Raw genomic sequence first — 26004 nt, 5'->3', positions numbered from 1 at the left:
TGAGACCTCATAAAGATTCTTCAGCTAAAGAAGCAGCACTATAACTTACTGGTAGGGAATTGTGGACCCTTAGAGCCTGGACTGAATGAGGATGAATAAACTTGGGGACTCAATGAACTAGTTGGGGAAGATCTTTTTGGAAAGATATTGAGCCCATCCTCATGACACAAGCTACTTGGAGAGGAGAGAGTTATTCATTCATTCATTCATTCATTCATTCATTCAATTTCTATACCGCCCTTCCAAAAATGGCTCAGGGCGGTTTACACAGAGAAATAATAATTAAATAAGATGGATCCCTGTCCCCAAAGGGCTCACAATCTAAAAAGAACCATAAGGTAGTTATCCCAAGCATCCCATGTCAGCTGGGCCACGGGGAGGTGGCCTGACCCAGCTGCTCCAGACTCTGGTAGCCTAGATCTGCTACCCAAGCACAAAGTGAGATAGGAGGGAAACGGACCTCATCCTTCCACACTTGGTGCTTTTCTGGAGCACTGCGGCTCTTAAAATGGTAGCTAGTACTGTAGTGGCGGCCATAGAGTCCACTGGAAGGCATGGCAAGGGAAAGCAGCAGTGCTGCACTGCTGCAGGCTTCTTCTTCTCTGCTCACACAGTGCATTGTAGAATATAGGAGGACTTCCTCCTCCCATTCGTACTTCAGGAGTTGCCACTGCACCAATCATATGGGTGCGGAGTGGTAGAGCCCTGAAGAGGCTCCAATTGGCCAGGGGAAGGTAGGTAGGATCCTGCCTTCTCTCAGCCCAGCCCATTTAGGTCACATGAACAACCTTAATGTTTGCTGTTGTGGCCCAAAGTGCCTCATACCAGCATTGACTGCTACACCAGCTTTCAGCATACCACAATACACTTCATGACAATGGCTACTCCCCAGCACAGTTGTTGATGGGCAGGAAGATATGCTCCTCAGTCCATAGCTGATGCCCTATTGATGGGTAATGACAATGGCAGTATAAGAGAAAGGAAGGAAGCCCTGAAACAACATCAGAAACAGTACTTTGACAGGAGGGCCTGGGAGCTTCCAGGACTGAAACCAGGAGACTGTATTTGTATGAGGAACCATAGCTCCAATGTTTGGGACCAGCAGATATTCATAGAAAGCTGAGGTGACTTTCCTAAACCACCATTTTGTTCTGGTACCTCCCAAGGCCATGGCAAAAAAAGAAGAAGAAGAAGAAGAAGAAGAAGAAGAAGAAGAAGAAGAAGAAGAAGAAGAAGAAGAAGAAGAAGAAGAAGAAGAAGAAGAAGAAGAAGAAGAAGCACAAGCACCCCAAAGCCTACTCCATTGACCATTGGTATTCCAAGTAGCCATAAGCCACAACTTGCTTAATAGTTGAAAATGAATATTTCATGGACATCACAATTTCATTTGTGAACCCAGGGACCTTTTACATGGGGAGGTATATAAATGTACTAAATAAATAAATAAATATATTCAATGGGCATTTCACTGGAATTTTTCATAAGAGTAACAAAGCCAATTGTCTATGCATATGTGGATGATGTGAATTAAAATGTTCTAACTTGGCAAGTATGCAGTTCAAATATGTGAAGAGGGAACTCCCATAACTCTGTGTTCACAGAAGTGAATTAGCTTATTCATTGCTGGACTTCTGGGTGGCTATTATGAGGCTGCCATATGCCACTCATTTGGACAGTTAGATGTTAAAACGGACCCACAATTGTTTTTAATGTTTCTAATATACAGGATGCCTTGGACTATGTACACAGCACATTTCATCATTATGGATGTAACGGAAATAAAATAAAAATAAAATAAAATAAAATACTGATTCTCCTTTCACTAAGGAAGTAAGGTTCACACTTAAGGTGTGTGTGTATCTGTGTCTATGTGTGTGGATTTTTGAGCCCCACTTAGTGTGTGTGTTTGTGTGTGTACACAAACACTCACATTATATATACAAACTAAGTTCATATTTTTGTTTTTAATTAAACTTGGTATAATTTAAAATGTTAAATATAAGCACTGCATTAACTGCATGCAATAACTATTTATTTAAACACTATTTCTGCACCTTTGGTAAAACTTTATTGGAAAGCAGCTCATAAAAACTTCCATTTATTTGAATATAATTTCAAATAACAGCCTTTAGTGATTTTTAAAACGTTAAACTAGAAATTGCCTTGTAAAATGTAACTGCTGCCTAATGCACAATAACATTTCATTTGAAGGTTTCTGTGACATTTTGTGGGTAATATTTGAATAAAGAAAACTGCTTATTAAACTAGTCCCTCTCCGTGTTTTTTCAATTCAAACATGCATTAATTGCCTTCAAATTGTTTAAAACATATTGGGGGTCATATTAAACAAAGACAAACAAGGGCATATATTGAAATATTGTTTGTGGTATGTGTATGTAATATATATGGTTTTATATATGTGTGTTAATGTGTGCATGTAATATATGGGTGGGTGTGTGTGTGTGTTAGACTCAATGTTTTGCTCCATTGAGTGTAACATTCTAGATTGAAAAAGCTGATGTATAGAATGTTAAAGATTATAAAAAGGAGATTTTTGTCATTTGAGGCATTTTCAAATGCCTGGTGGTGATGCAAAGAATTCAGTTTAGATCCAGATGGCATAACTCATGAAACTATTATGCCAAAGGAAGAAAACCAACCAAGCAACCAACAAATATACGAGGCAAGCCTTAAGCTGGTGCATATGACATTCTTTCTTGGTGAAACGGAACAATATAAAGTCCGAAATATTTTGGGAAAATCTTCCTCAGCTTCAACAATACCATGCTAACTTACAACAACAAAACAGTGGGGTGTTTTAGGAGTGAACATTAATAAAAGCCTACTTATACATTATTTCCCCTTACAATTTGGAATAATAACAAAAGTTATTGGGACAAAATTTAAAATTAGCCATTAAAATCTCCTAAATTAATCTGAAATGTGTTTAATCTAAAATCATCCAGGACCATTTCACTCTGTTCTGATTTTGTCAGCAAAGAGGTGATACGTGTCTTTTGAGGGTGGAGCTATAGTTGGCAGATGTTTTCAAAGAACATGAGCTGCCCACCTCCTGAGTTGCCTGGCTCGCACCTTGCCCTTCCCTCTGAGCACTGGCCAGACTCATTTCCTAGATGACTTCCTTCATTGCCAGCTGCATGGAGAGAATGAAGAAATCACACAGTCAGCAATGAAGCTCCCTAGGAAATGAGCTCTAGAGGGCCATGTGTTCCCTTTCCAGGTGCTGGCCATCCCTGCCCCCCTCCCCACGGTGTGTGACATCACATGCAGGGAGCATGGCTGGTGCATAAGAGGGTTTCCTGGGGAGTGGGGCAAACACGAGCCCACCCTCACCTAGCTACGTGCCTGGTGCCTCTATTGCTAATTTAAAATTAAGATACAGTAAATGCAGAACGTAAATATTAGGGTGGACTAGCAGGTGCTTTTTAAGCTCCTGTGTAAACTAGAAAAGCATTATTTGTTCGAAGGAAATTCAGAATAGCAAAGCCTATTGTTTCTTTGATTTGCTGTGAGACCTTCTTTCAGAAACCTGCCCCAGGGAGGAATTTATCTATCTTTCTCTATCTCATCCAGCTTGATATTTGCCTTCTACAGTGTGTGTGTGTGTGTGTGTGTGTGTGTCTGTCTGTGTCTGTGTCTGTGTGTTTCTTGTTCTGGTACTGTTCTCTAACATCCTTTTTTTGCTTGAGGAAGAGACTCATTTCTAGAAATTCCAGACAAGCCAAGGAAAAACTTAGTGCAAGCTCTTTATAAGCCTTTACTCAACCTTCCTATGCAGCTTCTTTGTAATTTCCACCAAGGTGTTCCAAGGGTATTTGGAGGTGTGCTGGAAATGCATCGAGCCTTGTCAGACCTCAGCACTTTTGATGGATCTCTACAGTACATCCTCCAAACACAACAGCAATTCGAGAATCATTCTAGCGGGATGATGCACTGTAACGATGCCTTTTGAGTAATTACACTGTGCTAGGTCAATTAGAGTAAGGATGTTACGGAAATATCTAAAGTTCTTTTGTGAACTTGGACGAAGTTGGCAACGACATTGTGCCTGTATGGGAGAATGTTGGAAACAATCACCATTCTGACTGTTTTATGTCAGAAGTCATTACTTGTGTGGGTCTGTCAGCAACCACAAGCAGAGTTCTATACTCTTCCCAGTCATGCATCCTAGCATCTCAGAAAAAGCAATGTGGATGACCAGTTATGACATGAAAAGCTTTCCCAAGCATCTCTCTGCAGAACTGTTTCAGAAGTGTGTCATGGAAGAGACCTTTGGAAGAAATTTGCCTAGAATATCATACAGACCTCAAAGGTTAATTTTAATAAACAAAATATGTCATCAAATTTCACTTTATTTCCATTTAAGAATGAATACAGCACAGAATCCTTTATTTCCAAGATCATTAAGAAGGTTCTTCCAGATGTCAATGTATTCTAACTTCATTGGAATTTACCACAGGAAAGAAAATGGGAAATCCACACAGAAAACTTCATGTTGTATTCTTAGCGCCATCTGCTGGCAATCTGTTAAGCAACTGTATTTTTCTTTTAGTTAAAATAAAAGGAACATCCCTGGTAGAAATAGATAGTGATTGATTTCTGTGTTTAGAATTGGAGTGTCTGTCACTATGAAAAAAATAAGTCATTGCTCCCAGACCCAATGAAGACACGTGACAACTTCAATGGAGTAAAATAGGCCAGAACCTTATTGATTGACATTCAATTTAAAGAAGGAGGATTGGCACTCCACTCCATACAGTATGGAAGCTAAAGACTCGCTGCTGCCATGAGTCAAGCCTAAGTGTATAGGGCAACACACCTTGGCTCCAGGTAGCAGCCACCCATAAGTGGGTGCTGCCCATCTTAGCCAACCTAATCTCAAGGCACCTGCTTTAGGGATCGCTGGCCTCAAGGTGCCAAGCCTTTAAGGCCAGTTATCCCACCACAGGTTGGAGTAAATCTCAAACCATCGCTCCCTGAGCTGCAAGGCCTCTAGGGACTGGCAGGGACTCCTCCATATGCCATACACATGTCTGAAGGTGCTCATCGACCCTACACTACCCCATAGAAAAACCACACTGAACCTTGCACAAGAAGGGGCTAGCCTAGTTAGCCCCTCTCTTGAACCATCAACCTACCGGAACTGCAGCCAATCTTCCCTTCAAATCAGCCAGGAAAATATCTTAACCCAAGGGAGACAAATGCACCCTGTCAGCCCAAAACAATTCATGGTGGGTGAAAACAATGTCAGGGTGAGGACACACACACCAAAGCAGAAACAAACCTGCCCAAATAACTGTTTACCTTCTTATGTGCCCTGTCACTTTTACTTGGCTGACTGATTCCTTGTCACATCTGGTGCTGTAACAAGTCAGAACAAAGCAAGATCACTCCCGGGACCCAACAAACACAACTTCCAGGTCACCAATAGCTTGATGGGACATGGCCAGCCCTCAACTGTGCTTCAAATCTCTCCCAGGTGTAGCAAGAGAACATCTGGAGACAGATTGCTCCTTAAAAATGCCTAAATTGGTGGGACAAGCTGCTCCAAAACCACTCTCCTCATACTGACCCATGAGATTGATGCATGGTGGTTCAGCCTGAGCTGTGACCCAAAATTGGATTTTCTCGCCCTCTTGTGAGCCCAAAACACAATCAAATGCCCCATGATCAGCACCCTGTTACACCTGAAAGACTAGGACTTGCCAAGATGAAGAAACAGAGTTAGTGAACTCCACTACCATGCATAGCATTTGTAAGCCTTAGAATGCCAATGCCCAGTACTCTGGACATTCTGTTCAGAAAAGACAAGCCGTGCTGTGAAGAAGACCCCAACAGGCCAACCCTTGCTCAGAAAAGCACACTGAATCACCGACCAGAATTGATATTAAGTCAATTCCATCCTCATGGTAAAACAGGCACCCCTGAAAGAGCCCTACCAGTTACAGAAAATGTTCCTGAGCCCAAACACAGCACAAGTTGGAATCCTCAGCCCTATGGAGCATAATGATTTGACCCTGACCCCTCTGGTCCAATTTGGAAAAGTTCAGCATGATGTCCACACACAGATGGTAGAACAGCATGTCCGACCTCTGCGCAACTCTGGAAATGAGCCCATACTTCTTCCTTGGAAAGAGCTGAGATGCCCTAAAAGCACCCCAAAATGCAAAAAGGGTCACAGCTTGAAAAAGGGTTGCTTTATAGGGCGAGGTACATAGTGAAGGAAGGAGGCCCAGGACAGATGTCTGGTGTAATGGGCCTCCTAGAATCAGGCTGCAATGGCCATTCATGGGACCAACCTTCCACCATCCTCCGAACCCTAAAATCCAAAGTAGACCCAGCCCCTTGAAATGAAATGCCAGGGCCACAAGATGCCCAGCCAGCGTAGTAGCAGAAAGACCAGTGGATCAAAGATGCACCAGGTATTGTATTAAGTGATCCACTAGAGCAGGCTAGATTTCAGCTAACCCTACCTGGACTCTGTAGGATTGAAAAGCCCTAACCTTCCTACAGTAAGCTGTTCTGGTGCTTGGAGCAGAGATGCCCAATCAGCCTGCTGGGCTTCTATTCACCAAGGCTCCACAGCTATGCAGGCATCCTGTCTGGTTCTTGTCTTGCCCCCATGGCCAGCTGGTGGAAATTTTCCTCCTGTGAATGGGACAGCACATCCGCAATACCATTCTGGAGCCCTAGAACATGCCTGGCCACAAACAAAATATTGTGGCACAAACAGTGCAAAACAAAGGCCCGAACAAGCATCGTCACCCTACCTGCCTTAAAAGTTTGGAAATTAATGATCTGCAGAGTGGCCTAGTTATCACACCAAAGATTTAACAATGGAATTCTCAAAGAAATCCACCCATATGTGGTCTGCCACAACAATGGGTGGAAATTCAAGAAAGGTGAGGTCCTTGGTAAGACCCCAACCAAACCAGTGCATAGACCACCACTAAGCACACCAACAAAAGAAAACCCCAAAGCCTGAGCCACCTGCAGCATCAAAATGCACTTCCAGTTCAGCCTCCAACAAAAAGCGCCCCCCCCCAATCAAAGTAATCCAAAAACCTAGCCCAAACTTCAAGATCCTCCCTTATGGATGCTGATACCCAAAGTTGGTGATGGGGCTCCTTCAGGCCCATAACTGGGTCACAGAGGCATCACAAAAATGGCCTGCCCAGGGCCACTACCCTACAGGCAAAATTCAGGTGTCCCCAGCAAAACTTGCAACTAGCTAAGGATAACCTTCTTCAAGGCCAGGCATTCCTGAATCTTCACATGCAACACAAGTATCTTGTCCAGGGGCAGTCTCAAACAGCTTGCCACAGTGCCAAGCTCAATATTTAAAAAGGTTAGCCCAGGAGCCGAGCCCTCAGTCTTCCCCTGAGCAAAGGAAACAGCTAAGTGCCAACAAAGCTCCTGAAATATGAGCAACAAATGTATGCATTGCCCCGAGGCCTGTGGACCAAGAAACAAAAAAATCATCAAGAAGCGTGCAGTGGTTTGATAACCAGCCCTTCTACACACAGCCCATTACAGCATGGAATGATTCCAAAGCTGCACGCGAAACCGAGCAGCCCATAGGCAGCACACAGTCGACAGAATACAAGCCATGGTATGGATGATGTTTGGGTGCTGTATGGATAATGTTTGGATGCAACACTGCTGCACTTCTGGATGCTAAGTGAGGCCAAGCTATCTGTCCAGGCAAGTCTAGACCCTGCCACACCTGATTGCATGCCCCCCAATTGGGGTGTGCACGAAACCAGTATGCCTGGCTTGGTTTGAGTCTAAACTGGACTTGAATGGAAACAGGCATCCCCCCCACCCCGAACATACGCCCTGGTTTGACTCGAATTCAAGCTGATCCAGGGTTTTTTTTAAAAAAACACACACACACGCTTTTTAACAGCTCACCGCCTCTGGGAGTTGTGGCTGTGGCCATGGCCGGGGGGGGGGGGTAATCACCATTGATTCCCCCTCCCCCTGCCAGCCTCCCTCCAGTCTCCAGTTGGCCCAGTTCGAGCCGTTTTAGTCCTTGTGTGGCCTGTTGTGGGCCATTTTGGAGGCTGTTGCAAATGTGCACTGGTCATCTGCATGGCCGGGGTCATGACCCAGCCCAAGAATGCATTGCACACTCCCAAGAATACACCACACACTCACACTCACTCTTCCTCCAAGGACCTCAGGACTTCCTCCAAGGACTACATACTTGAGTTTCTCTTTCACAACAACCCTGTGAAGTAGGTTAGGCTGAGAAAGAAGTGACTGGCCCAGAGTCACCCATCTAGTTTTATGGCTGAATGGGGATTTGAACTCGGGTCTCCCTGGTCCTAGTCCAGCACTCTAACCACTACACCACACTGGCTCTCTAAAGAAGCAGTGGAGTGCAACCAGCCACCTGGGGATGCCAGGGATGGAACCAGGTACCTGTACCCACACAGGAATAAATCAAATGCCTTTGAACAAACTCTCCAAAAGGGCAAGTCCAAAGAAGAGCTACTTAATATAAGGAAGGAGATTCATTCATTCATTCATTCATTGGATTTCGATTTCTACACCACCCTTCCAAAAATGGCTCAGGGCGGTTTACACAGAGATATAATAAATAAATAAGATGGCTTCCTGTCCCCAAAGGGCTCACAATCTGAAAAGAAACATAAAATAGACACCAGCAACAGTCACTGGAGGTACTGTGCTGGGGGTGGACAGGGCCAGTTACTCTCCTCCTGCTAAATAAAGAGAATCATCACATTAAAAGGTGCCTCTTTGCCAAGTAAGCAGGGGAAGATGAAACAATGAAGAGCCCTCCAAAAGGTTGCCCCCAAGGGACCCCCCACCATGGGGGGGGGAGCACCTGCACCCTATCACCCTCCTGGTAATAAGGTAATAAGTAGGAGCAGGGGCAAAGCCCGACTTAAGCAGTCAAAACACAGGGGCTTGCTCTAGTCTGCAAACACCGATATCAGTGCCGCAACAGCCTTCCCGTCAATCCTGAGTAAGGTCAATGGAAGGCTTGCCATTAACGGTAGGCTAGGGCTGCCACAGTTGAGCCAGACTTCAACCGCCAATTCCGACTGCGGCAACCATGCCCGGATTGCTGCCACCACCACCTCCAAAGCCCGGACAGACAGGCCAAGAGAACCATGGAGCTCCACTCTCCTCGCTCCTCAAATGCCGAATAAAGGGGGCTGGCGCACAGCAGAGGCAATGGTCATGCTAAGCATACCCCTGCAGGCCCCCCAGCCAATAGGAGGCCCTGCCTTGCCTCATGCCTCATTATGAGGCTGGGGCAAAGAGCCTGTCCCCCAGACAAGCTGAGGGGGTGCAGCCAGCCACATTCTTGTAAAGATAAAACAGACAAGGAACACAGGACTATTCTTCTGGACACTTTTCTGCAGGTTGTAGACATGTATTTGGAAGAGGTTTATATCTTTTTGACATTTTAGAAATGTTAAAGAATAATCTATGGAATTAGATGTTGATTTTTATTCCACAATGTTCAAAGCTAATAAATTTTTAAAAAAACCACAGAGATATCTGATAAGGTCTAAACCAAATTGCTTTTATGGTACCATTTACTCCAAAGTGTGTTTCAAAAGAAAAGAATGATAACAGTACCCTTTCATGATCTATCTGCTAGATCTCAAATACACATTAATGGAGCACCAGTGAATTTGATAAAATGCCATGGCATAATTATTTGCTAATTAGTCAGTGTAGTCAAACATGTAGGATTTACTGCTGCTACTACTTACATGACTTTTTGTAATAGAAGTTGGATTGGGAAATGATAATGACTTCATGCTATAATGGCTGTTCTTCATTTCATTTGTCTGTTTAGGTAGTTCCAAAATGACACTGAGTGCTGAAGCACTTTATGCTTGGTGTCGGCCTTTATTTCATTTTGAAATCTCTCCAGGGTATGAAATACAAAATGACAGTGATGCTAAACTGAATAATAAATGTGCATTTCAGGGTGTCCTGTATTACTATGACCCTGGGACGCAGTCCTTAGTTCCAAATCTTTCTTGTAAACCATGCTGAGCTAAAGATACTGTGAACAGTTGAGGTGTGTTATTACTGAATTTGTGGGAATAAGATAACATCATCCCTCTCACCATCAGTAACAAACAAGTTTTGGAAAATGCCATTAAAGGCGGAAGAACTGTATGTTGAAAACAGCGCTGTTATCCTGTTCTTCTCAACAATGACTACAGACATAACTCCTGCTAACTGGGTAAAGAGGCACCATTTAAAGTGGTGGTTCTTTTTCATTTAGCAGTAGGGAGGTTAACTGTTTATCCAACCTCAGCACAGCATCTCTCCAGTGGCTGGTATATATAATTAACAATATTATTAATTATAATAATATTATTGTTAATAATAACAACAAGAACAACAACTAGCTTGACCCATGCAAAGCATCTGCACCCTAGTACTTGTTTGCTCCCCTTGCCCCCCGCCACAGCCTCCTTACCCCAAATACCTCCCTACCCTCACCTGAGCCCCACTCCTGCTCCTGCTCCTCACTTTCTTTCACTCTCCCCTCATTCTTTCTTTTTCTCTCTCTTCCCCTCCCTCCCCCCTCTCTCCTCCCCTCTCTCTTCCCCTCTTTCTCCTTACCCTGATGTCAGGCTAATGACCCCTCTTTCTCCTTACCCTGATGTCTACGCCCCCTTGGGGTCCTTGCTTCTCACTTGGCCCTCCACAGTATACCTCCTCCCCCCACACCCATGGTGATGCTCTTCTCCCCACCCCACCACTGCCGCAGCCCATCTGCTGTCATTGCTTCTCACCCAGCCTTTCCCCATTTACACACCCTCATTGTCCCCATGGCATTGCTTCTCTCCCACCCATACATGCTGACATCTTTGTCCCCCTCCCATCAATATGGGTGGGAGAGTCAGAGCTTTTCTCACTCCTTCTTACATCATCATTTTCCTCTTGACTCTCCCCACTTCACCCTACTCACTCCTTCTCCTCACATCCTCAAAGCACAGATTTTTCTGCATGCACTTCTCTTCTCCCCTACCCCCCACCTTCAGTTGCCCCCCACACACACTTCATTACTGAATCCCCCCTTCCTTCTCTCCTCCCCCTCCTCCCCCTCCTCCACAGACACACTCAGAGCTCAGCTTCCTTGAGTGAGCTTACTCTCTTCTCCCCACCTGGCACTCATCTTAAGATTTTAAGAGTTTCAGTTCTGTCGAACTCTGCGGGCCGTACTCCTGAGTAAACACATATCAGATCAGGTGGCAACCTGCTCCAACCCATTGCCTGCTGCAAATGCCCCTTTTGCCTGGCCTTCCCCTGACCAGCCCTGTGCTATTTGTTTGTTTGCTTCTCTCAGGTGGGAGACAGAGAAAAAGACAACCATGCTAGGCCTGGAGGGAAGGGATCCTCCTCGTTCCTTCTCTCCTGCGGGTGGAATGCCGGGCCATCAGGTGAGGCAAGGCACTCCAGTTCCTGCTTCCTAGTTTTCCAGCTGATCTGCCCCACCGCTATCCAGGATGGTGGTGGAGGTGGCAAAAGCATCTTCTGTGAGCTCTCTTGCTGCCCAAATGACAGGACAGGCCTTTTAAAAATGCATTTCAGGGCTTTCTGAGCACTTGCTCAGACAGCCCCTAAATGGGCTAAAAATGGGCCCACCTGATTTGGGCAGCAGGCGGGCCCATGGAAGAAGCTTTTACCACCCAATCCCTGTCTGCCCTCTCTGCCTTCTTCCTCTCCACAGAAGAAGCCAGCGCCAAGCCCTGTTGGCCGCATCCCACTGCCACTGTCTCCACAAATATGGCAAGTCCCATGTATGCCTTTTCTATATATAGATAATTATAATAATAAGGTTGCAGGAGGCAAGAGCGGGGGAGGGCCCTTGCCTTCATAACCTAATTATGGGTTTTCCAGAGGTATTTGGCATAGCTACATACAATACATTGTCATTGATTTATTGATAGTTTGGTTGGTGATTGGTTGCTTGGGAGGAGATCTGGTCTTGTGCTAGCTAGCATGAATTTTCTCCTTTGCTAAGTGGGTCTGCCCTGGTTTTCATTTGAATGGGAGAGTACATGTGAACACTGTAAGATAATTTCCCTTACGGAATGGGCCCACTCTTGCAAACAGGTTCCAAGTTACTTCCCTTGCATCTCCAAAATAGGGCTGAGAGAAACTCCTGCTTGTAACCTTGGAGAAGCTGCTGCTAGTCAGTGTGGACAATACTGAGCTAGATGGACCAATGGTCTGACTTGGTAGAAGGCAGCTTACTATGTTTTTGAGTTCCTATGATTAGATATCTTGAGGTTCTAACCAGAATTTAAACTAAATTTGAAAAAGTTCTTCAGTGTTTGAATATGTGAGTAGACTTCAAAATCCAAATTTCATACAGTGAAATGTTGCCCATATTTTTACCCATTTTGGCATTTCTAAAATAAAGTGTGCCATTGAGTCAGTGTTGACTCCTCACAACCACAGAGCCCTGTGGATGTCTTTGGAAGAATACAGCAGGGGTTTACCATTGCCATCTTCTGTGCAGTATGAGAGGATGCCTTTCAGCATCTTCCTATATCGCTGCTACCCGATATAGGTAGGAAACATACCAGTGGGGATTTGAACTGGCAACATCTGGCTTGCTAGTCCAGTCATTTTCCTGCTGCACCATTATTCTATCTATCTATCTATTTATTGAATGTATTTTTATAGCGCCCAAAACTTATGTCTCTGGGTGGTTTACAATAAGATAAAAACAAAGGTAAAACATTAGTTAAATACAAAACAAGAAATTTTAAAAACCACAATTTACTTTAAAAAAAACACATTATTCTAAAAACAACATTAAAACAATCAAAACAATATCAGTTAAATGGCCCTTGGCATTACTACCAACATCTGAAAGAGCAAATTTCTGGTTGAGATATTTGGATGCTTGCCCCTCACAAACAAAAATCCTCCTTGCACTAGAATATCGGCTAACTATGCACTAACATACAGGTGGCCTTTGTTATCCACTGTCCCATCACCCATGGTTTTCCATAGCTGTGGTCAGGCTCTGTACACCCGGCCTCATCATCTGCAGTTTTAGAAATAGTTAGAATTAGCCTATCTGCGGCTCATTTTGCTGAATGGAGCCCTTTTGTTACTCTTGCTTAAAAAAAAAAAAATTCCCATGATCTTTTGAAGAAATTGGGGGTTGGGCATTGCTAGGTAACTGGAGAGACTTGATGTGTGAGCACTGCAAGATATTCCCCTCAGGGGATGAAGCCACTCTGGGAAGAGCAGGTTTCAAGTTCCCTCCCTGGCTTCTCCAAGATAGGGCTGAGAGAGATTCCTGCCTGCAACCTTGGAGAAGCCGCTGCCAGTCTGTGAAGACAATACTGAGCTAGATAGACCAATGGTCTGACTCAGTATATGGCAGTTTCCTATGTTCCTATGAGATCTGGACAGCATGGTACTTTGGAAACGGTCCAGAAACTGCAGCTGATACAAAATAGCAAGATTGCAAGATTATTACCTGGGACTGGACTTTTTGAGCATATTACGCCAGTGCTTCATCCGCTGCACTGGCTCCCAGTCTGTTTCCCGTCCCAATTCAAAGTGCTGGTTTTAACATTTAAGCCCTAAATAGCTTGGAACCGGGTTACCTGAGAGAGCGCCTTGCCCCATATCTCCCAACCCAGACATTAAGATCTTCTTCAGAGGCCCTCCTCTGGGTGCCCCTGCCAAATGAGGTGAGGTGTGTAGCTACTAGGGAGAGGGCCTTTATGGTGGTTGTCCCCATTTATGGAATAGTCTCCCCAGTGAGGTTCACCTGGCTTCATCAGTTTGTCCTTTTAGATGCCAGTTAAAGACCTTTCTGTTCACTCAGGCCTTTAAAATTTAAAATTTATTTATTTTAAATTTTTGATCTGATTGTAACGGATTTTTTTTAAAAAAAATGCTTTTAATTTTTTTATTGTAAATGTAAATGTTTTAAATTTACCCCTCACTTTTTGTTGTCTGTGATGATTTAATGTGTGTTTTTATCTCATGTTTTAATGTGTTGTAAGCCACCCCGAGAACAATTTGTTATGGGGCAGCTAACAAATAAAGTTATTTATTATTTGTTTTATTATCTATTATGTTACTTCCTTTCTCGTATCTCTGTCTCCTCCCCACTTTTTATGCCTTTTCTTGACCTCCAGGAACCTAACCCCAATTCCCATTCACTCAAGTTCTCATTACCCACAGTTTCGTTATCCACAGTTCGTTATCCACAGTTGTAAGTGAGAACAGAACCCCCAACAGATAACAAGGATAACGATAACTGCAAAGTACCAGAAGACTGCATAGAAGAATAGATTTGCTCTTTTTGTGGACTACCATCTCTACTTCCAGGTAGTCCATTTAACACCCTTACTGGTCCTTGTTCCTTGAGCAGGAGATTTACAGGAATTGTTAAATCTACAGTATCAAAAATGTAAGGAAAAAAGGTAAGCCAGTGGTAAATGTGTGTGTTGTAATTTGTCCAGGATGAATGTATTAATGTCCTTATACAGAAAATGTCATGCAATTGTAAAACAAAAAGCAAAAAAAGAAAACCAGCCTCTTGGTCATCATTGTGGCATTGTTTTCATAAAGTATAAAAGAGGCACTGTGATGACCAAGAGTTCCTCTTCTATGCTTTATGAAAACAATGACATCTTCTGAAATAATGGGCACTCTAGTTTGGCAATGACAGTGAGGAAATAGTGCCACCTACTGAACCATGTCAAATCCATACCCTTCCATAGGGATTCCTAATTGCCATTGAGGCTGGGGAATGATAGAAATTGTAGTCCAACAACATCTGGGGGCTGAAGCTTGGGAATGTCTGTCTCAGCAGCACTTGTTGCTGTTGAGAGATCTTGTGAGCACACAGCCTGAGGGACTTGGTAGGATCACATCACAAGAAAGAATGGCAAGCATGTGCAACAGTCATAGTAGCTTTCACTTGACAAATTAGACATTCTTCTGCCTTACTTCAGTCGTGCTTGGTTTGCCTGGCAAATATATTTTCAATAAGCAAACATTACATGGGTACTTTTGCCTTGCTTATTTCCACAACATATGCCCATTTTCTTTTGAAAACATACACTTAATAAATCAATCACAGAAAGCATTACAGTCTCTAGCAGAATTCTATATAAAAGATCACCATAATTCACCAGTTTATTTAAAAGGTTTATTACCACTAGGCTTACAGATTCATGGACCGATGGAGAAATGAACAGCAGTCTGTGACCTGCCAAAGGAGGAGAGAAGGCTTGTAACAGTCATGGATCTGGCCCAAGAGGAGGTGCAGATGGTGGAGTGGGAGAGCAGAGAAAGCCTTGGGTGCTAAATTAATGGAAGAGGCAGATGCTCATAACAGTGTTAGAGAATTAAATTGCCAATGGGGACAGAACTGATTATTGGATTTTTATCTAATTTGGAAGCCTGAGAGGTTTCCAATTGCTTCACACAGTCAATTCACTCTATGGCTCAGAAAATTAGTGCAGCTTTATATATGTGTTTGCAAAGAGGTCTTTTTGTTGAAGTTTCTTCTTTCCGAAGATGTTCAACAATATGATTAGTGGTTAGAATGTTGGACTAGGACTGGGGAGATCCCGAGTTCAAATCCCCATTCAGCCATGAAGCTCACTGGATGACTCTGGGCCAGGGGCATATCTAGGGTAGGGCAGGCAGGGCACGTGCCCTGGGGGCCACTTGAAGGGGGGCGTCATTTTCTAAAAAGTTTAAAAAAAAAAAAAGGCTGCTGGAAACAAAATGGCCACTGTGAATACTCAAATTACATCTGTGATGCCCTAGGCCATGCCAGGATTCACAGAGGCTATTTGAGCATGCACGGTGGTCATTTTGTTTTCAGCAGCCATTTTAAAAAAATAAAAATAAAAAATGGCTACCACACATGCTCAAATGGTCCCTGTGAGGCCCTAGAGGCCAGCAGAGAGAGGGGGGACCTTTGCAGACACCCCCCCCCCAGCCTTTAGAAGCCGCCCAAAGGGGCTACAGGTTACAAAAAATTAATTTAATATAATATAAGTCACTGTACATATATTTAGTTTGGCACTATGTACAGAGAATCAGGGCTTGTGAATACTGAGCTGAAGCTTATGAGCTAGGATTGTATTCATTTCCTCTTACTTTGCTTCTTGTGCTAAGTCAGTTAAATGTGATGTCTTAATAATATGACTATTAATGGTGAGTTTGTCTTTGAATCAGTGTAAAATCCTCAGTATTAAAGCCCACTGGGAGTTTCTTGCTCTCTTTCTCTCATTTTAATTGTCTTTCTGAAATACTAGAATATATTCCAAGCACTGACACAGTTTACTCAGCATATACTTTAATTATTTTCAGAGTATATGGGAAAAGTCAAATTCTCCATTTATTTTTAAAAACATATGTAATAGTGATGCAACAATGCATAGCAGAAAATTAGACAGACACTTCTGTTTAGTTTCCCAAGTATACCTCCACATAGTTTTTTGGTATTTCATGAGCCCCAGCATACTGAAATTTGTAGTTTTCCAGCATTTTTTGGTCTGGCTACGTCCACTGCTAAATATTTTTTGAAAGATTAAAAGATTAACGAGCCTGACTTGTATTTTTGAGCTATTATTATGGTAAAGTTATCTGAAAGATGAGTGTCAGATGTTTGGACAGAGGGTGCAATTTCAGTGCTTGCCCTAGGCGCTATTTTCCCTAGATACGCCTCTGCTCTGGGCCAGTCATGTATCTCTCAGCCTAACCTCCCCCACAGGGTTGTTGTGAGGATAAAAATAACCATGTAATAACCTCTGGGCTCCTTGTCGGAAGAGCAGGACATAAATATAAAAATGTAAAAATATATAATAACAGCACTGATTGCCACACTGTGGTGTGGTACACAGTGCTGGGTCTATAACTGAGCAGACATGAACACTTTGCAGACCAGATGCAGCTACTCTAAGCTTAGTGGAGCAGCCAAAGAGGTGGAGAGGAAGAAAGTGAGCAGGGGGAGGTGACAAGTGAGTAGGTATATTGCTGTGGTAGCAGTGGTAGCCCACCAAAAAAATCTGAACATGGTCGGTCTCCAACACCACTGGTGGTAGAATGCCACTGGTGGTAGAATGTTAAGTGTAGATGTGGGAAATTAGTGTTCAGATTAGAGTAGATTGAAAAACATAAAAAATTCACATCTTTAAAAGTTCCAGCAGATCTACATTTTTCATCTAAAAGTCTACTAAAATTCCATTGCTGAACCATTTCAGTTGCTATCACCAATTTCCCACCCACACAAACCTGACGGGTTCTGGCAAGTTCTGGTAGCTCTGAATGACAGTTCACACTACACAGGAGCAAAGGCCTCTAATATCAAAACACTGCAGGATATTACTGTGTCTCATTGTCGGGCATGCACATAGGTTTCCAATGCTTACACATTGTGAAGATAGCATAATTCATCACAAGATGCGATCCTCCCCATCCCTGACTATCTGAAGACCCACCTCTTCACCCAAGCTTTTTCAGGTTTTTAAATTTGTAGTTTTAATTTTATACTGTTTTAATTTTATACTGTTTTAATTTTATACTGTTTTTAAATTGTTAAACTGTTTTAACCTTTTATATTTGTTTTAATTGTTTTTATGTCATTGTTAACCACCCAGAGACTAAAGTTTGGGCGGTAAACAAGTCAAATAAATAAATAAATAAACAAACAAACAAACAAATAAATAAATAAATAAATATGAACCTAATATGCCTACACAGCATGGTCTACAATACTGAAGACCCATTCTGGATCTGGACTGGGATATGCTGGACACCACTGAATCCTTAGTTCAATTAAGTTCACAGAAGATGTGCAATATGTCTCCTATCCATATAAATGCAGCTATATTTTTATGGTACATCCAGAAAGCTTCCTTCCTGCACAAGTTGGCAGTAAACTGGATGTGTAAAAAACAATGTTGGAAAAATAAGTATAATCCTGACACAATCTATAATTTGTTTCCACAGTGCTGACACTGATCTCCAGGTCTGCCATTTGGCTCAAGCAGGCAGAGTGGCATATGAATCAACACCACCTTTATAGTTTAAGTTAGAGATGTGATGTGCTCTTTTCCTGGTGCATGGAAAAATGGCCATACCCTATAACTATAGGGTGCAGCCATCCCCTACCCCCCAGGTAATGCATCAGGAAAAGGATTCCTGCTGCATTATAGGACAGTACCAGGAAAGAAAAGGCAACAGCTGTGGCTGCCATAAGGCGGATGAATTTTTCAAATAATCTGGTTCTTCAGGAAAGGTAAGCCCCACCCCCCAGTACAGACAGAGAAAAAGCTTGTGGAGCAACTCATTTAATTTGGGGGAGCGGGCGGGCAGGAAAGACACCTTTTGTTGGAGATGCAGCTCTTGATGGCATTGACTCTTAGGACCAGCAATGTTACTGACCACTAAGGGCACTAGGAGTAGAGAAAGTGAGCAAGGGAATCCTCTCTCTGACTACACTTTCTCTAATCTACTTTCCGTTTGTTAGACCGATTGTCTCAGGTTTCGTTCTCTCACCTGGAGAGAGAAACTTCCATCTTCTCCTCTCTCACTTCCTGTATATAGGTAGCAGCAAGGCATGTAGGCCTTTATCTATCTCCCCAATGGATTTACTAAATAAACTACTTATTATTATTATCATCATCATCATTATCATCATCATCATTATCATTTTATTTTAAATTTCACACATTTGTATACTGCCCAAAACTTATATCTCTGGGCGGTTTACAATAAAAAAATTAAAAAATTAAAAAAAATAAAATTTTAGCACATTAAAATAATTGAACATTTAACAGAATATTAAAACTATTAAACTAAAAATATTTAGAACTTTAACCCCATGTCTCTAGGCGATATTAGTTAGCAGTGCTCTCCTTACCTGTGCACTTCTGCTGTAGTTGGGGTAGATGAAGAAATCTCCCCTCCAAGCTGCTAAAGGCAGCTTTTAAAACAATTTTAAATTTTAAATTTCTTGTAACTTTTAAACTTTTTTCTATTGTAATTTGTATTGTTTTACTGTAAATCGCCCAGAGACGTAAGTTTTGGGTGGTATACAAACATGTTAAATACATACATACATACATACCTTCCTTTAGGGAGAGGTAAGGGATTTTAGGTTTGGCAGGGGGGTTCAGCAAAATAAAGGGAACTCCTTAAATTCATTGGGGAGATCTACACCCCTAAGCCTTCACACCCTACATCTCCACGTAACTATTGGCTCGATGTGATCCTAATCACTCTCTGGATTGTTAGCACAGTGCAAAAACTGGACTAGAATCAGCCCAGTAATAGGTCCTATGCACAGCCAGAGCATATAACATTCAAAATCTCTTTATAAGAAACATATATCCACCTATATGAAAGGGTTTTAAACAAGCTGCAGAAGAAAACCAGTGAGGGGGCCATATCAATCAATGAAGTGAGGCCTGCATTAACTTAAGATTTCAAGTACACGAAGGCCAATGTTATATTTTATTGCCGGACAGATTCGGCTCTTCTAGAGATTCTGGTGAAACTCCCTCTTGTTCTGCTCTGTCCCCGCGAGCCTCCAGGGATCCTCGGCAAACTCCCTTTCTCCATATACGCTAGACAGATGGGTCTCTAAAGTATCACTACAGAGGCTGTATCAATTAATTACAATGTTTATAATAAATTCATTTTTGTGCATCATATTTGAAAATATTTTAGATACTGTCAGCCTTAAAATCTTTCTTTTCCCCAAAACTTGCAATAACAAGGGTAGGGGGCAGACACCGGTGACATTTTAATACATTTCTAGACTTTTAAGGGCCAATATTTACATTTATCACCCTTAAGGGCTCCCAATGGAGTATATACTGCACTAACATATATGTGCATTTGTTTGAATTTGGGTTTCTTCTACTAGGAACATAGCAATGTGACAATAAAGGTATTGTCTTGTACTTGAGGTACAATGCAAACTGAGATGAGTCTTCTGTGCTTCAGAATCTTTTTCTCTCTCTACAAAAAACATGGAAACTGGAAAATTGACTTCTAGCTGTAAAGCTGTAATTCGAATGGTCACTAGCCTCAGCTAAGCTTTCCAACCTGTGAAATTTCAAAGAACACTTTAATATGTTTGCATTCTGCACAGCATGAAAGTACATTTTCCTATTTATAAACCAGAGTATTTCTACAAAAGTTAGCACAAAACTGCCAGCATTTCAAAGCCTATTTCTAAGCTTATTCCCTTGAAAAAGAGCCTTTGTGGCATAACCTTATAAGGTGAGTCATATAGACTCACTGCTATAGAACACAATTCCTTGGAAACCTTGCAGAGGACAGCTGGGCCCGTGAAAAAAAACACAATGTGTGTCATATGGCCAACTCTCACCTTGCTATAATTTCCTCCCAACTTGAGCTCCTTCATAGATGTAGCTGGGAACAAGCCCCAAAAGTGTCTGAAAAGAAAACATGTTAATCTGCTCATATTGGGATCTTCTGGAATCCAAGTCAGGTTGAGCATGTGATGTGAACTCACTGATCCCAGCCTAGCATCCACACAACTGGGAACCCATCCAGGAACAAATTAAATCATGATTGGGGTAGGGTGGAACCTTAGGAACATAGGAAGCTGCCATATACTGAGTCAGACAATTGGCCTATCTAGCTCAGTATTGTCTTCACAGACTGGCAACGGCTTCTCTAGGGGTGCAGGCAGGAATCTCTCTCAGCCCTATCTTGGAGAAGCCAGGGAGGGAACTTGAAACCTTCTGTTCTTCCCAGAGCGGCTCCATCCCCTGAGGGGAAGATCTTACAATGCTCACACTTTTAGTCTCCCATTCATTAGCAACTAGGAGCTAAGGGGTCAAGTCATGCTTGCTACCACAAGACCAGGTCTCCTTCTCCCTGGTGTACTAATGTTCTACACGCAGGCATATGAGAACAGGGGGAGGTGGTACAAAAAATACCAGCAAAATATATTGAATGAGTCCCACCCCCACCTGCATCTCAAACAGTACCTGGTAGCCTTTGAAAAATCCACTCTACTATTATAACCATCCTATCATATGGTGGGGGGTAAGGATATGTAAAGGGAGGGGAACAGTTAATTAATCTGCATGATGTGCTCTTGAGAACGTGCCCTCAGAATTCAGTTATTTCAGTCGATTAGAAAGAAATAGTACACTGTCTTTAGCAGAAGCATCAGAGGCCTTTGGCTAGCCAACAACCCTGTTAAACATCTGCCAAGAGGACTGAGATGAAAGGAAGTACTGTTGGTTCCCTCGGCTGGTGGCAATGCCTTGTGTTACTTCCAGATCATGACTAATAGATCACTCACTTTGTTATAACTAAGCCTCCATGAATTTTGCCTTGCTAGGTTTAGATGCTTATTACCACTCACAAATGAATATAAATCCATACTATCTGGAACAATCAAATGGACTTGTTTACTACTTGTTGGTTCTGTCAAGCAGCAGATCTAATACATGAACACGCCTAAGTTAAATGTGCCTAGATGTAGTTTACAGAAAAACATCTTTCTAAAAGGGAGGCATTTGGTTCTACCCAAAACCAGATGCTTTAACAAAAACAGCTTCACTGCATCAGGCAAAAGGGTACATCTTACAATCAGATATTCAAGGCTGCTTTGTTGAACTGAAAGGTGTGCAGGAATCATGAAACCAAAATTATTAATGTTGAATTACTGAAGCATCTGTGGTAGGGCACACCTTGTTCAGTCCTGTTCTGTGCTTGTGGTATACTGCAGCCTGGATGGCTCATGTAAGGGTGAGCCAAACATGGCTGGGCATGAAGAAACTGGAAAAGCAGAAGGCTTACAGTCTTATGATTCTCTGGAAATGTCTGGGTAATCAAATGGTCGGATATAATCATACTGCATGAAGCGCTTTACAACAACCCTTAAGGCTACCCATTAAGAAAGGATTTTGACGCAGAATCAGATATTCTTCTTGGAGGGTTCACATAGCTGTTCTCTAGTGCCAAAGTATGAATGACTGTCAGGCATGATAATAAGGTGTATAAGCTGCATCCCACCATTCTAAACTCTGAACACTATGGACAACAATGTTCCCTCTAACAGGGATTCCCAGATGTGGTTCACTACAACTCCCAGCATCCCCAGCTGCAATGGCCTTTGGCTGGGTATTATGGGATTTGTAATCAACAACATCTGGGAATTCCTGTTAGAGGGAACATTGTCGGACAGGTTCACACAATCACTGCCAAGTTGGTAAGGTAGGAACGAGAGTTTTCAGGCAAGTACATGCTTCTTGTGGGATTGTCATGTGAAGCCACCAACCATTGGTTTCCATACCATATTACCAAGATTATCCCAAGTTGCCCACTCAACTTCAAGTCTTGGACACAGAATTCAGGTGGAAGTTGGGAGAATCTGCGTAATGTGGTGCAGGAACCAGTGGTTAGCAGCATCATACAACATATTCACTGGGAATGCTCACTCACCAGGAACCTCTGGTTCCCGACTTACTGACTTGGTGGTGATCATGTAAACATGCCCATTATCAGTCATAAAATCCAAACCATCCATCCAGTCTGCCTGAAATTTGGCCCAAAGCATCTAGGTGGCTAGCACCACCTTCTTTCCACATTTCATGCAGATCTGCATACCTGCCAATATTTCAGAATGCAAAAAAGGAACAATTTTTTCACCCACCCAGGCAGGAATTAATGCACCACGTAAAGTGCTGCACACATTTTTTATTTTTTTTACTCCTTCCACTTGCCAGGCCCACACTCTGAAATCAGACCCTGTTCTGTGAGTTTATTAATAATATTAACTGGGGAAGCAGCTTTGAAATGCAAACTTTGCACTCTTAATCCAGACCCTATTATGTGTATATATTGATAACATGCATGGGGGAAACAGCCCTGAAAGGCAAAGCCCGCACTCTTGAACCAGACCCTAATCTGTAGGGACTATAATGTTAAATGAAGAAATAGCTTTGAAGCAAAGTCAGTGCTCTTTCATGAAATTGGACCCTGTAGGGATTATTATATAAACTTGACAATAGCTTTCAAAAACCAAATGCTCTCTCAAATGAAATCAGACCCTGTTCTGAAGGAAATATAAACTGGAGAAATAGCTCTGAAAAGCAAAGTCTGAAATCAGATCCTATAGGGAGGGACTAGGGATGTGCACAGAACCGGCAAGGGCTGGTTTGATGGTGGAGGGAGATGGCTTTAAGGGTGGGGATGGGTGCACTTACACCCCCACCCCCACCGCGTGTTTCCCCTGCCAGCATGCGATTATGTAAGAGCCTGTTGTGGTGGCAGCATACCTCCCTGCCCTCCTTGCCACCACTTACCGGATGTCACTGGAAGTAGCAATGGTGATTCCGTGTATCACTTGCGTACACACACATCACACGCACACACCCAATGTGCATGTGCGTGCGAGCAAAATGTACAGCCACCGTTGCTGCTTCTGATGACATCAGTAAAGGGAGGCACAGGGCGGCAAGGAGGTATGCTGCCACCCTGATGGGCTCTTACATACCCACGTGCACCCACCCCTGCCCTTAAAGCCATCCCCCCACAGTCGAACTTCAAACCGTACCCATGTTCGAAGCTGTTCGGAGGCCCAGAACAGGTTCATGCACATCCCTAATAGGGAATAAACTGGAGAAGAAATAGCTTTGAAAAGCAAATGTGCTCTCAAATGAAATCAGACTCTATTTTTCAGGGAATAAAGGATAAATAGCCCTGAAAAAGGTCACAATTATCTGAAAAGAAATCGGGCCCAGAAAACTGAAGAAATCGAGCAACAGCTTTCTCCCTCTCAGGGTCTTCACATGCTCAAATGCACATGGGCAGGAGTTTTATAGGGCCAAATCTGGCCACCACCACCCTTGGGAAGAGACTTTGGTTTGCCCATTGCCAGAGCACCCCTCTACTCCCTCCTCCTCCTCCTCCTCCCTCCTCCAGCTCCATTGGAAGCTGAAATCCCGGAACTCAAAAAGTCTCACGAGAGGGGACTTCAGACTCTTGCGAGACTTTGGCACAGAGCTGGAGGGGAAAGGAGGAGGAGGCAGCAGCTCAGCCAGGGGGAAGGGGAGGGGAAAATGGGATTTTTGCAGGTCTCCCTGTGAGGCTGGGAACAAGAACAAAAAAACCACCCATGGCTGTCCCAGGAGAAACAAGGCAGTTGTCCGATATGTCTCTGTAGAGAAATAACATTCAAAAAGTGACACCTAAGAAGCTGATTTCACTTGTTGGTGACCACAGTTTGGCCAAGAGTAAGGCATTTTGGGGGAAGTGCTGTGCTCAGACACAACAAAACTCCCTTGCCCTGCATGGTCAAATGCTACTTGCCATAAGGTGCACCTCAGTGAATGCTAGAGGTGAAGTTATTTCCCACATTGCATTTCTTCTCCACTGCTTTTATATCAGTGTGTGAAATATGTGATGTGCGACATGGCCCTAAATAACATAAACTATGTAGAAAAATTTGTAAGCACTCAAGAGGAAAAATAGAATAAAACCATTGCCATTACAGAACCTATACCATTACAGTTTCTGTATTCTTGAGAGACATGGCTTTTGAGACTCCGTTACAAAATAATTTATTTGCTGGGCTGAAATCATTTTATCCCAACTTCTTTTTTTTTAATAGCCAGCTTTAGTGACTGTATTTGGCAATGGTAGAAATCTCAAGGAACACATTGCTGTAATGCTGTAGTAGCTCATGAAGAAACAGGCGCACTGTGGTGTATCATGACAGACTGAAATGGAATTCCAGCCATGTGAAGGTAAATTTTCCAGCTGTACTAGCACAGATTGGAATAACTCACTCATGACTGCTGCAGAAGTGTTAGTCTATATCTCAAACCGGAGGTATCAACCACTTTGCAGGGCTGCCTGAAGCAGACACACAAAAAGTTTCTAAAGCAATGAGATGGGAGGAATGCCTTTCTCTGAGCTGAGATACAGTCTCCTCTGCATTTTTTTTAAAAAAAGAACCTCTTGATCCTTCTTCTCAGACCAAACACTCTCACTTCGAGTCTGTGCACAGTTAGAAGTTTAAGAATTCCCTTTTTGCCTTTTCATGAATGCAATGCATAGTGGTGACATTCACATTTTTCAGTAGCAGAGATGGCAGTTTTATGAATGGCCCTTTGATACCACTGGGGATTGTGTGCTGATCTCAAGAAACTATCCAGGGCTGAGAAGAAAAACACAGATCTATGACAAAGCAATGGGATTTTGCTGACACTCACGGTGAATATTGAAATGAAAAAAGCTTACCATTCAAGCTATTTCACAAACAGGCAGTTTAAAAAAAGAATAAAAAGGCAGGTGAGAAGAAATCCCTTAGGTGTCATTATTATCACACCTTCTCATGCTTAGTAAGCTCAAAGCTGAAAAAGGACCGGTTTTTTGCTAGCAATAGCACCAGATATAACAAAAAGATGCTCCCAGTCCTCTGCTGTACTGAGAAGATAGTGGGGAAAGAGCTGGCAATGGCATTTATATGGAACATGAAATAGGCCCCTTAGCAACGTTGGATCTGATAACTGTTCTGCAGCTGTGCATTACTGCTCCTCACTTGTCATAAACAGCTTTTGCTGCTGCCAACATCAATTCATAGGATCCGGCATTCATCATACCTGCAGGACTGTCCTCACACGAGGAAAGGTGAGATGGTCGCTTCAGGTGGATCACTGGGGTGCTAGGAAGGCTACAGGTGCCCCCCTGCTGCTCTCAGCAGAGACCCATCCGACCTCTGCAAGCTTTGCAAGGAGCACCTGTTCTCATGCTCCTTGGAAGTTTACAAGAAGAGGAGGCTCCTGGCAACCATCCTTCATCTCTGACCACATCAGAGATGGTCTGAAAGAGTTTCTGTACTTCAGTGTTTTAGAGCATTAAATGTAGGGATGTGCAAAAAATTTCGGGCACAGAACGATCTGTGCCCGAAACGAGCAATTTCAGGTGATT

Source organism: Hemicordylus capensis, chromosome 6 (assembly GCF_027244095.1).
Source record: "Hemicordylus capensis ecotype Gifberg chromosome 6, rHemCap1.1.pri, whole genome shotgun sequence".
Classification (NCBI taxonomy): Eukaryota; Metazoa; Chordata; class Lepidosauria; order Squamata; family Cordylidae; genus Hemicordylus; species Hemicordylus capensis.
Note: the sequence above shows the minus strand (reverse complement) of the source record.